The sequence below is a fragment of the Melozone crissalis genome, unplaced genomic scaffold (assembly GCF_028551555.1).
Source record: "Melozone crissalis strain CALT ecotype California unplaced genomic scaffold, PUWL_Pcris_2 ptg000026l_1, whole genome shotgun sequence".
In the NCBI taxonomy this organism is placed as follows: Eukaryota; Metazoa; Chordata; class Aves; order Passeriformes; family Passerellidae; genus Melozone; species Melozone crissalis.
Window position 1 is genome coordinate 5,159,323 of NW_026535804.1, and position 12,219 is coordinate 5,171,541.

The 12,219-nt window shown below is 53.2% G+C and overlaps 1 long non-coding RNA gene and 1 other non-coding gene across 2 annotated transcripts; both read left to right on the top strand.

The window, feature by feature from the left end:
• Positions 1–1,043: 1,043 nt before the first annotated feature.
• On the top strand, positions 1,044–2,338 carry LOC128938608 (uncharacterized). The gene is made up of 2 exons (XR_008483176.1): positions 1,044–1,106; positions 1,913–2,338. It is a non-coding gene; the product is annotated as an uncharacterized LOC128938608 (long non-coding RNA).
• On the top strand, positions 1,154–1,309 carry LOC128938666 (small Cajal body-specific RNA 16). The gene has a single exon (XR_008483181.1). It is a non-coding gene; the product is annotated as a small Cajal body-specific RNA 16 (non-coding RNA).
• Positions 2,339–12,219: the final 9,881 nt, after the last annotated feature.

Below are 12,219 nucleotides of genomic sequence, written 5' to 3' on the forward strand. Positions count from 1 at the left end.
TCCCGGCTCCGATCCCGGCTGCCGCTGCGGTCCCAGCTCTCGCCACACGAGGGCGCTGTCCCTGGCGGGCCGTGCCCTGCGCGACGCTCCGGCCCGCGGCTGTTCTCGGTGCCCTTCGGGCCGCGCTTCCGGCCGCGTGGGGATGAGGGAAGGCCGGGCCCTGGCGGGCACGGGGGCGCTGAGGGAAGGCTGGGGCCCTGGCGGGCTGGATGGGAGCTGGGGGTCAGCGGAGTGTGGGGTGTTGGGTGCGGGGAGGGGGCTGGGAGAAATGGAGTTGGGTCTGGAGAGCTGCGGGTGATGAGGGTCGGGGGCAGAGTGTGGGGTGCAGGAGGGGCGGTAATGGGGGCTGCGGGGTCAGCAGGGGCTGGAGGCGGTGTGGGAGGTGGGGGACATTGGGGACTCAGGGTTTGGGGTGCGGAGTGGGGGGGAAGCGAGGTCCTGGAGTGCAGGGCATGGAGGTTTGGGGGCGGCTGGATTCGGGGGTGCAGGGGGGTTTGGGATCAGGGTGGTGGGTATTGCGGTACGGGGGGAAGGGTGTGGGGTTGCAAGGGGTGCTGCAGTGGGGTTGGAGGATGGTGTGGCAGGCAGGGGTGAAGGTGAAGAGGCCGGAGCAGACGGTTTGGGGGGCTTGGGATGCAGTGAAGAGGGGTAGTGAGGGCCTGGGGGACAGGGTGTGGGGTTCTGTGGTGGGCTGGGGGAGGCAGCTGTTGGGGTACAGGGGGGACATTGGGGTGTAGCGAGTGCCTGGGGGGCTGCAGTGGGGGCTGGGAGAGGCAGGGTTTGTGGGGCTGGAGCATTGGGGGCTGCAGGGTGTGGGGGCTTTGGGACTGTGTAGGGTGTCTGTAGGAGGGCTGGGGTGCTGTGCAAGGACAGCTCTGGGGTGTGGCTGCTCCCTGGGGACGTGTTGGGCCCACAGCAGGGTGGGAGCGCAGAGTGGGGTGTAAGGGGTGAGCTGTGTGGTGGGGAGGGGGCTGCAACAGCCAGAGCAGGGTTTGGTTTTGCTGTGTGTGTCCCAGAACTTTGTGTGTCCCAGGGTGTCCTGCCAGCCCCAGATGGTGACACAGGTGGGACTGGGTGCTGCCATTGCTGAGGTGAGGGAGCAGCAGGTGAGTTGTGGGAGCCCTGGTGCCCCCCTGGGCATGGGTAGGGGTCTGTGGGCTGGGGAAGGGCTGCTGGGCGGTGCCAGCCAGCCTCACCCGTGCCCGAGAGCAGCTCCCAGGTGGGCTCCGTGCTGGGCCTCACCTGTGCAGTAACAGGTGTGAACATTCATGAAGCATTTTGATGGTCATGTATGATACTGCAAACAACAGCTGCACCCCTAATGCAGGGAAAAATGGGTTAGGTTGGGTTTTTTTAATGTGCACTGAGTCTTCTTTTGAAAATGTTTTGTGAAATCAAACTGGTGCTCTCTCAGGTATGGAAATGAGAACTTGGCTACTTGATTTATCACTAGATGCTGTTTGAGTTGCAACTTTGTTCCCCACGTAGCAGGGAACAGTGATAAGGTGGTTTCTGCACTTGAGCAAATGTAAGGCTTTGTTGGGAGCTGTGTACTTTGCTCTCTTGTTTACATGTCTGGTTTGTCTCCTGCAGGGGGGTTCACCTGGGGACACGTCAGGGCTGTGTGCCCTGGCAGGTGTGGGGAGGGCCTGTGCTGGGAGCCTGGCACCACAGTGAGCCTGGCTCCTGGCAAACATTCCCTGCCAAAATAACAAGTGCTTTTGCAGTTTGTTGTTGCTGTGGGATGGGTGATGTGGCTCTGGAAGTGGTAGAGATGCTTTTGGGAAGGATTTTAGGGGGAGATGGGGTGGATGATGCTTCAGTTAACACTGATCCAGAGGAAGGGGTGTGTATAGAATGGGGGCTCTGGCTTTAGCATTCCTGGCTGGACATCTTGTTTTTTTAATTTCAGGTGGCTGGAGCAGGAGGTGATTCTGCAGGATAGTGAGAGCTGCTCTTGCAGTTTGGTAATTCCTGTGTGGTCTTGTTGGGTTATCACAGAATCATGGAAGGGTTTGGGCTGAAAGGGAAAATAGAGACCCTCTCCTTCCAGCCCCTGCCATGGACAGGGACACCTTCCACTATCCCAGGTTGCTCCAAGCCCCATCCAGCCTGGCCTTGAATACATCCACAGCTTCTCTGGGCACCCTGTGCCAGGGCCTCCCCAGTCTCCCTAATACCCCATCCAACCTTTGTCTGTGCCTGTTGAAACCATTCCTCCTTATCCTGGCACTCCATGCTCTTGTAAAAACTCCCTCTCCAGCTTTCCTGTGGGTTATAGAAAGCAGCTGTGCCTAATGGATGGTGAACATGAATAAAATCTGTTTTTCAAAGCTGACTTTCTTGTTTAATCCTTTAGTGCCTGAGCACTGTGGGGAGGGCTTTACCTGCTGCAGGTGGCTGTGCAGGAGTGACACCTGCACTGTCCCCGGGGCTGTCACACCCTGAGGATGTGCCCCAGCCCTGCCTGGGGAGCTGTCGGGCAGTGGGATCCTGGATGGAGCTGTGGGATTTGGGATCGTCTCGGTGTGCCGAGCTCCCGCCTCCACTAGAGGGTGTGGAGCGCCGCAGAATCCTTTGTTTTCACGGGAGCGGGAGAACCGGGAGCCTTTCTGTTATCGGATGTGCCGGCAGCGGGGCCGCGGCAGGATTACATCCCTGAGGGACATCCTGCTCCGTGCCCTGGCAGCAGCCCAGGCTGCATTACACAACGCCAGCCAGCTCGGGACATGCCATGGATTGTCCCTGGGCAGCCTGCACCCAGGAGGAGCAGCTGGAGTGTGCAGGGCAGGCAGCTCTGCTCTAGGCTGGGTCAGGTGGTGCCCAGCTCCTGGTCGAGGTTTCCTGGAGGGATAACTTGCACATTCCAAGCTCCCTCTCCCTTCTCTTGGGGAGAAAAATTTATCTAAACAGCAGGGACAAATTTCCTGTTTCACTTGCACAAGAGCCTGGCTCCTAGATTTCCCTTCCTGGAGGGAATTTCCACTTGCTCTGCAACCTTCCCAAGCCAAGCCCAACATCAGTGTGCAGTGAAATTCCACAAGGCTGTCCTGCCTGCAGGGCTGTGTGTGCTCCCTGTGCTTGTAGGATGTGTTGCTCAGCTCCAGCTTGGCTCCTTGGCCAGGTGTAGGATTTCTTCCTTGCTAAATTCTGCCTCCAAGTGTCTCACTAAGAACAAAATCCTGAGCAGAACTGGACCCAGCATTGCCCTGCTGCAGCACTGAGTGCCCAAAGGAGCACCCAGAGGGGAGCTGGGTGAGCAGGTGATGCTGTGGCTGTGGAGGAACACAGGGGATGTTGGAATTCAGGACATCCCTCTGGCTGTCCTGGAGTGCCAGGGCCCCTGCCAGGGGGCTCAGAGACCCTGGCACAGAGCCCAGGATGCCAGGATGTGGTATTGATTATGACCCATGGAGCAAGTTACCAGCCTTATGTGAAGATCTGCAAGCCACAAACATATAAGTAGAATAATAATCAGTTTGTCACGAGGTGAGAAATAGATGTTTGGGGTTTTTAGAATGGGGGTTCAGGGGGTGATGGAGGAATCTGGGTGTGTCCAGCCTTTCTCCTTCTTCTTGGCCTCCATCTTCTACTGTGATGTTGGCACTTTTAGATGGGTTTAGAAGCTCACTGTCTAACATAGGTGATAGGTATTGGGAAGCAATTGTAAACATTGTACATGTAGTTTTTAGCATAAAGACATAACATTGCCCTGGGGGCAGGCAGAGTGCCTCTGACTGAATGGACCTTGGCAGGCCAGGAGAAAGAATTTCATAGATAAGATACAATAAACAACCTTGAGACTGAGAACTGAAGAGTTCTGACTCCTTTTTCAACTGCTGGGCTGGAAAAAGAGACTTTAACACATCTTGGGGTTACTGAGCAGCAAAATCCTGAGAAGGCTCCTCTGCAGCTGCTGGTACCGTGTGGGTCTGTGACATTTTGGAGCTGGATCCATCTGTGAGGGGAGCAGCTCCACAGGCAGGTGGGATGTGCAGCTCTGTGGTGTCAGGAGGGCCCGAGGCCTCCATGTGCTGCCAGGGATGTCCAGTCAGAGCCTGGCATAGGAAGAGCCAACTGACCTCTCCAGGGACCCTCTTGGAGGAATCCTATGGGTGAATATCCTAGAGGGAGGAGGGGTCCCAGAGAGCTGGATAATATCCAAGGATCGCTTCTTCCAGACTCTATAACGTCACTATGGACAAGGAATGGAGCAAAAGGGACAGGAGAGCTGCAGGGATGGACATGGAGCTCTGTCAGGAGAGACAATGAGGGGGAAGAAGGGCCAGGATGGACACAGGGATGGTGTCTGAGTGTGCTCTGGTGTGCTCATCCATGGCCAGGAGTGCTGATGGGAGGGAGGTCAGAGACCATGTCCCCCCAGTGCCAGAGCCTGGTGCAGAGCCAGCTGTGGAGCAGCAGCCAGGATCATAACCCAGCCAAGCAAATCCTCCATCAGCTGAGCATGAAATGGAGATTTATGTGTGTAATGAGGAAGGAGGCAGACAGGAACCTGTGTTATACCTCAACTGCAGCCAGGCCAAATCCCAAACACTGGGGCTGTGCTGGAATCTGGTCAGACCCTGTGGAAAGGGAGCATCCCTCCCTGTGGTCATGGGTGATGCCAAGGCTGTGGGGAACAAGCTGAGGGCAAGGTGGGGCAGGTTGGTGAGCTATGGGGACACCTCTTTATCCTCCAGAGCACAGCCCAGAGAGGGCCTGGCTGTGCCTGGGGTGTCTCCCCTCACACTGAGCCCAGCCCTGCTCCAGGGCTGCCTTCTGCTCTCCCCTGCTCTGCTCCTGGTTTTGCTGAGGCTGGAAGAACTTTGAGCTCTCTGCCTGGCTGGACCTGAAGCTGGGGCAGCAATCAGCTCCCACTGTCTGTGCTATGTAAGGGTTTGAACTTTGCCCTGTTGGAAGTGGAAATGTCTGGCCTGCTCTGATCTCTGCAGAAATTGTGAGTGTGGAGATTGAGAGCTGTGGCCACTTCTGCTGGGTAAACAGCCAGAGAACTGCCTGTTTGCCACCTCTCCTCTCCCTCAACCCCCCACTGAAGATGCTCTGGCAGCTCTCTTGGAGTGTGACCTCTGGGAATAGCGCTGGCAGCCCGCAGTGCAGCCCAGACCACTTGGTGACAGCTCACCTCTGCTGAGAGGCTGCTTTTAGCTGCTCCCTCAAGAGCTGTTTTTAGGTCTGGCTGTAGCACTGCTCTTCCTTCAGCAGCAGCTGAAGTCCTTTGGGCACAAGAAGGACATGTCTGGTGTCTGACTGCCCTCATCCTGTGGGGATGGATGAGGCTGGGCCGGGCACAGCCTGAGCATCCTCACAACTCCCAGCTCCCACCAGAGCCAGGACTGCGTGGCAGGAGTTGATGCCAATCACTGTGCTGTGGTAATAATGTAAGAGGGCAAGCAAAGAAAGCTTAAAAAATATATATTTTTAAGCCATAGCTAAGAAATCTGCCATGGCTCCAAGTTGGACCTCGCAGTCAGAGGTGAGCAGGCTTAATTTGACAGCTATTTCTTAAATATTTTAAAAGCTGCCTGGAATAAACTGAATGCTTCCGAGTAGTGACCTAAATTCCACTTGCTGTAAATTTCATTAGAAAGTGGATTTGTGTGCCTGCCAGGCTGCTTTGCAGCTTCATTGATCTGCCCAAACCATGTGCTGTGCAAGTGCCTTCCTCAGCAGATTTTTAAAGAGCTCACTGCTGCCTGCTGCCAGCCCAGAATGTGACTTGTTTTCTTTCTTTTCTCTCCTCTTCCTCTTTATTTTTTGTTTCCTGGTGCAAATGCATGATTTGTTTACCAATCACATTGCATCATTAGTTGCACAGAGTCATCCCACTGGCTGCGTGGGCACGGATGGAGCAGCTGGGAAGGAAAATGTCACTGTCTCCAGCTCACTTGATGTGCTTTGCTCCCAAATCCCCATCCCACGCCATGAAGGCCAAAGACTTTCACAACCCTGGCAGCTGCCAGCAGCTCTCTGCTCTCCAGCACTGTCACCTGTGGTTGTGACACCCCCTGGAAAAAGCCTCCTCTCCTCCTGCTGTCCCCAAGTGCTGTCTGTCCCTGTGCAAGCACGGCTTTGGATCCTGTGGAGAGGTGTGATGGTGGCACAGATGGCACAGACTGAGGAAAATAGCCTGGAGAGAGGTGGGACTGCCACACCTGTGGATGCAGGAGCAACATGCAGTGCCCCAGGCCTGACAGGGTCCCACAGGGGATGCTGAGCTCCCTTGCTGTGCTTGCAGCCCACCTGCAGGGTTAAAGGGGGTGGAGAGGGGCTCTGTGCAGCACCACAGGGGCACAGGGCAGAGCCACAGCTCTGTGGCATGTTTGGTTTCTCTCCTGCAGTGGGGTTCAGCTCCTGTGTGGCCTGGTTGGGCTGAAGCACTGGGTGAGGGGAAGGTCCCTGTGTCCCTGAGGTTGGATACCCAGCCCTGCCTGCCCCACGGGAACCCTATTTTGGGGTTGTCCCCCTGCCCCTGGCACTTCTGCTCCTGGGGGACCCCCAGCCTGGGGAAAGGCTCCATCACAGTATGAAACCCAAGTTTTGGAAGCCCCAAGGCCTTGCTGTGTTTGGGGGGGTTGGGGAGGCTGTGCTGCACATAAAGGCCTAACCCCGAGCCCATCCTACAGGAATGAAGTGCTGGCACCCAGCAGGAGCTCTGACAGCTCTTCCCAGTTCACAGCACGAGGCAGAGCTGGCTTTTGAAGAGGAGCTTTCCTGCCCAAGGACAGTCCCAGCACTGCCAGGCTGGCATGGAAAACAGCACTGGCAGCAAGCCCAGGGGGGGGTCTGGGCCAGGAGGGCATGCTTGTGTTGAAGGGATGTCTAAGAGAATTGGTCATCACAGAAATGTTCTCCAGAGGGTGAGATTGCAAAACGTGAGTTTCCCTCAGCTGTCTCCTGTGCAGCTGGAATATGGGAGGGACTGGAAATACCCCAAACCCACCCAGAGGGGTGTCTAATGTCAAGGGTGGAGGTTGGAGAGAAATATCTCCCTCTTCTAACCAATGTCTATGACTGAACATTGTGAAGACACATCTGGAGCGGGGGTTTGTGCTTCTCTTGCTGTGAGGGTGATGAAAGTGGGAAGAAATCCCTGTCTTGGAGCTGTGGAACATGGGACTGTCCTGCCTCCTGATGAGGAAGGGGCTTTCTTGGGCTGAGTTTTTGCCCCCAAGCAGCAGCAGCAGCCCTTCCTCTGCCTTCCCTTCCCCTTTAGGGATGCTAAATGCCAGGATCCTGGCTGTCCTCTGCTCTGGGAGAGGTGCTGCTTCACCTCTGCTGTACAGCAGTGATTTATTTTCAGAAGTTAAACCTGAGGTCTGACAAAGACCCCACAGCTTGGGCCAGCAATATGGGGTGAGTACCTTGCTGGCTGTCAGCATCCAGACTAGGGCTAAATTAATTTCCTGTAAATCTGAAATGCTCTGCCAGTTTCCCAGCTTCTCAGCACCTCTGCTGGAGCTGCCTGTTAGATTTATTTCCCTGGGGTCTTAGGCGTACAATAGGTTTTGCAGAGGTGATGACCCAATCCCATCCCCTCGTGCTGTCAGCACCCAGAGCCTTTCCTTAGTGCAGCTCTTGATGAGGGGTATCTCTTGTGGCCCCAGGTGGCTTCAGCTGTCCCCAGCTGCAGGAAGGGCAGGGAGGAAGGAGATTGGAGGCAAGAAGTGTCCTGGCTCTGTCCTGCTTTGTTTGGGGCAGCGTGGGTGGTTCGGCCCCTGGGAGGGGGTGGCTCTGCAGGCTCACCCTGTGCCGGGCAGAGTGGCGCCAGGGCTGTGCCAGCCTGGCCATGACTGGGCACTGGGATGGCTGGGGAGCTCCCCTGTGTCATTCCCCTGCCCAGCACAGCGAGGCTGCAGCAAGGACAGTCTCGGAGTCTCTGTGGTCGAGATGACCCCGAGGTGTTGGAAAGTCTCTTTTTCCCAGCCCCGCAATTGAAGAAGGAGTCAGGATTCCTCAATGTGGTTTTCAAGGTTTTTTATTTTCTGTTGTCTATAACATTCTTTCTCTGACCTGCTGAGGTCTGTCCACTGACCGCCTTCAGGGTGGTGTTATCTTTTTATACTCAAAACTACATGTACATTATTTACAATAATTTTCCAATACCTATCACCTATGCTAGACAGTTGGTTTCTACTCTACACCAATCCAAAAGTGCCACCATCACACAGAAGATGGAGGCTAAGAAGAAGAAAGAAGAAGGACAAGACACACTGAAATCCCTCCATCTTGGCTTCTGAACCCCCATTCTAAAAACCCCAAAATTCTACTTTTCTACCTTGTGACAAAGTAACTATCATTCTACTTAAACTCTCATGGCTTGTAAATCTTCACATAAAGTTGGTCATTTTCTCCATGGGTTAAAATCAAAAGCACAGGTATCTTTGGCTTTATGACAAGGTCTCTGAGCCCCCTGCCAGGGGCTCGAGGCATCCAGGGCAGCCAGAGCAATATCCTGGGTTCTGACAGGGCAGCTGCACTTGGGAGTGCTGAGCAAAGGGCTGCTCAGGGGGCAGCTGCCAGGGACAGCTGGATTTAAGTGTTGGGAGTGTCACCAGAGCAGCAGTTTCTCTCTGCAACCCGTGAGGGTTTATGTAAAAAATGAAATTTCTGTCTATCTCCTTCCTTGTGCTTTCTCATCTCCGCCAACGGAGCTGAAGATGGGAGAGGATTTTTTCCCTATATTTAGCTTTGGAGAAATTGCTATAACTAATCGGCTTTAGGATTGTGTGTTCTCTCTTTTATTTTATCTTTTCCTGTCACTAAGACCTTGTCATGTGGCTGTGGACTGCAGTCCCCGGCTCTCTGTTTGCTGGGCTTTCATGGAGTCAATTAATAACCCATAAAAATAACACCTCCAGCTGTTCCACTTGCAGCTGCCAGGCTGGAGTCTAATTATGGGGCCTTGGATCCCAAATCCTGCTTTGCATGTAAAAGTGCCAGTGAATAGGAAGAGGCAGAGGAGATGGCAATGCAAAAAAGGAATGTGGTTTGGGGTCTATTTTTAGCCTTTTCAAGCCAAATGTAAAAAGACCCTCAGGCTGCTTGTGTCCTGCTGAATGTGATCACATGCACAATATTGTTCCCATGGCAAAGCGCAGCAGCCAGGGTGGGTTGGGGGTTATTTTTGGTAATTAACTTGCCCACATTGCAAACGTCCTTCTGGGTTAGTTTGCACAGTGCCGTGTTGTGGCTCACATCCATGTGCTAATGAGTTTATTGCAATCAGCTCCTGCTCTCTGTGTCCCTGAACGTGCCAGGGCAGTGGTGGGGAGGGGAAGCACACAGCTGGTCACCCAGGGCATCTCACTGAGTGGTTGCTGCTAAAGGGGTGCTCAGCCTCCCTCAAAAAGTCCTTTCCTGCTACTGTTACACAAAATTAATTTACCTGGGGCTCTGATGGACAGGTGATGGTGTCCCTTTCACATCATCCTGTCTATTGCGCACCCTCATCTGCTTTCCAAGCTGGATGTTGTCTCTGGGCGAACTGCTGGGCAGATTTGTCCTCTGCTTCTCTGGAGCCTCTGCTGGGCTGGTTCTGCCCCATCTCCCACCACTGCCATATTCACCTGCCTCTTGCCTCCTCCTGGGTGCTTCATAACACTCACTTTCCTTGCTCCCCACAGAAGTGGTGCAGCAAAGGCCCACAAGGGCCTGTGTGCATGGAGGGGTGTTGGGGATGGGGCACAAGGAAAGCACTGGGCTCATTTCCAGTCTCTGTCCAGGGAGCTGTCTGGGAGCATTTCAGTCCTTTCCATCACTGGGCTCTTGTTTAATTCAGACTCAGCCTGATTGTGACCAAAAGCAAATCAAACAGCTGTTCATTAGACAATTAAATACTTAGTGGCCACACATTAGCCTGTAGCCAGCAGCTTGTAACCATGACTGCAAATAGGCATCCTGTGCTGGAGACCATCCCCTTTGTCAAAACAAGTTATTTGGAGACTGATACCGAAACCTGCCCTCGGAAAAAACTCTGACACCTCCCACTTGCACGGGGGCCACAGCTGTGACAGTGCCACCTCTTCCCTGTCTCCTCAGGCTCCCTGTGACAAACATCAGAGCCAGGAGGTGTTAAACACCTTCTCTGGGGGATGGAGCCACTCTCTCAGAGGGTGTCCTTTCAGTGGAGCTCTGCTGTGAGCTCTCTTAACCAGGGACAGAGGATGCTATCAATCCATCCAGCCCTGCCTGGCAAAGAGATTGCAGACGTGGCTTTCCATCACGCGCTACATTAGCCAAATTAATTCCAGGACAGGCAGCCAGCGGTGCTCGAGGCCGAGACTGATGAATGCTGCAGAATGTCAGAATGAGCAGAGCTGCTGCCTGCTCTGTGCCAGCTCCTCAGCTGCAGCCAGTGCCCTCTGCCTCACACCCCTCCAGAGTGCTGAGCTCTCAGTCACTGACACAGACAATTCAATTGCAAGGAACATCTGCTCGGAATTGTGCTCCCATTCAGGCTGCTGCCGCCGCCATGGGGTGACATTCTTCATGTGTCGTGCCTGCTTTCTTTAATCTCCCAAACACAGGCATGCCTGTGGAGCACAGAAAGGTTCCTCCCCCGTGAGAAGGAGAAAGAAATTAGCCAGCAGATCGAGCGTGTACAGCAAATAATGAGATTGCCTTGGATACAGGACCGGAATTCATGCAAAGCATGATGCTGATCAGAGACGATAAGCAGCATTTCTGGGGTCTGCAAACAGCATCACCAAACTTGTGTTTCTTAACTTCTGAGACTCACATGGACGAAGGCTGCCAGCACAGGCCTGATCCACAGACTGCAAGTTAAAAAATAAACCCTAAAATAGCAATACTGGTAGTTATTTTGGTGTGCAAGTGCCTCATAATGCCTCGTTTTCCTCCAGGCACAGGAATAAGTTGTACAGACACAGGCACTGTGGTGCTGGAGGAGCAGCAGCCACAAAGACAACTTGTCCTGACAGAGCTCCACTGAAAGGTGCTGTGTTTGCCCACAGGAGCCAGCTCTAGGGGAGTCAGTGTGTCCTTTAAAAGAAGATGGATTTGTGCAATACTTTTAATAGCAAGTGTTTCTTATTACTCCTCTTTTATTAAAAAAAAATAATTGTCAACATGTTAGAGGCAAATAGGGACAAAGTTTCTACCTGGTGAATGACCCAGCAGCTTGATTCAGTGCTTGTTGAAGCAGCTGAGAGTATTTGTACTGTCAGACTCATTAGAAGGAGGGATGGTAAACAGCTTTTGTTTTTATTTTTATAGGAAATTTACTCATCGTTTCTGTGAGCCTTTGGCTGAGACTCCTATTTTTCTAAGAAATGAGTGATCAGATGCTGGCAGTGCTTTAAGTCATTTAAAGAGACAACTGGAAACAGGATCTTCCCTGGAAGGCAGGTACCAGGCAGCTCCCAGGCACATGGACACAAGGGCTGTTTGCAAAGGCAAAAGTAGAAAAGTCAGGCATCCTCAACAGCCCAGTGAACCCCTCCTCACTCACAACTCCAGCTCCCTGTATTATGAGCTTGACATCGTTAGCATCAATAAAATACCTCAGCAAATTAATTATTATCCAAGTGTTTTTCCCTGTATTCCCTATACCTTTATTTTCTTTACTAGAAAAAAGGTTATGGAGTTCTCTTTAAACTGTTCTCTTTAACATGATGTCTAAGGGATAAAATAACCCAGTGGGAGCCCCCAGCTCCTCACAGCCCCCCAAGAAAACAGTGCTATGAGGCTTTTCAGTGTTACAAACATCCAACACAGGTATTGCAATAAATGTTGGATCTGATTCCTCACCCAGCATCCCAATGCACAGCTCCTCATATTTCATTATCTCTGTACGAGCAGCCCCCCCTGCACCACCTGCTCACTTTTGTTTCAGCATTGCACGGCTCCTGAGCAGCACAGACTCGAGGCAGGGAGCCTTGGATGGGTCCAGGCTTTGCAGGGAGAGCTGGGAATAAGGGCTGGGACATGTGCCATGCTCATCCCAACTCATCTATTTTATGAATCAGGACTTGCTCCTATTTGCTAATGTTTGTCTGCGTAACCTTTGCTGTCAATGGGGCCGGGGCTCTGATGTCAGCTGCTAGACTCCAAGCACTGGCAGCTGGTGTCCCTGGCCAGCTCCCAGGCTACAATTCAATTTTCCTACCAGTCACTTGAGAAGACAGGAAAAAACATGTTTCTGCCTGTTTGTGGCATCAAGAAATAAAGGGCTCCAGT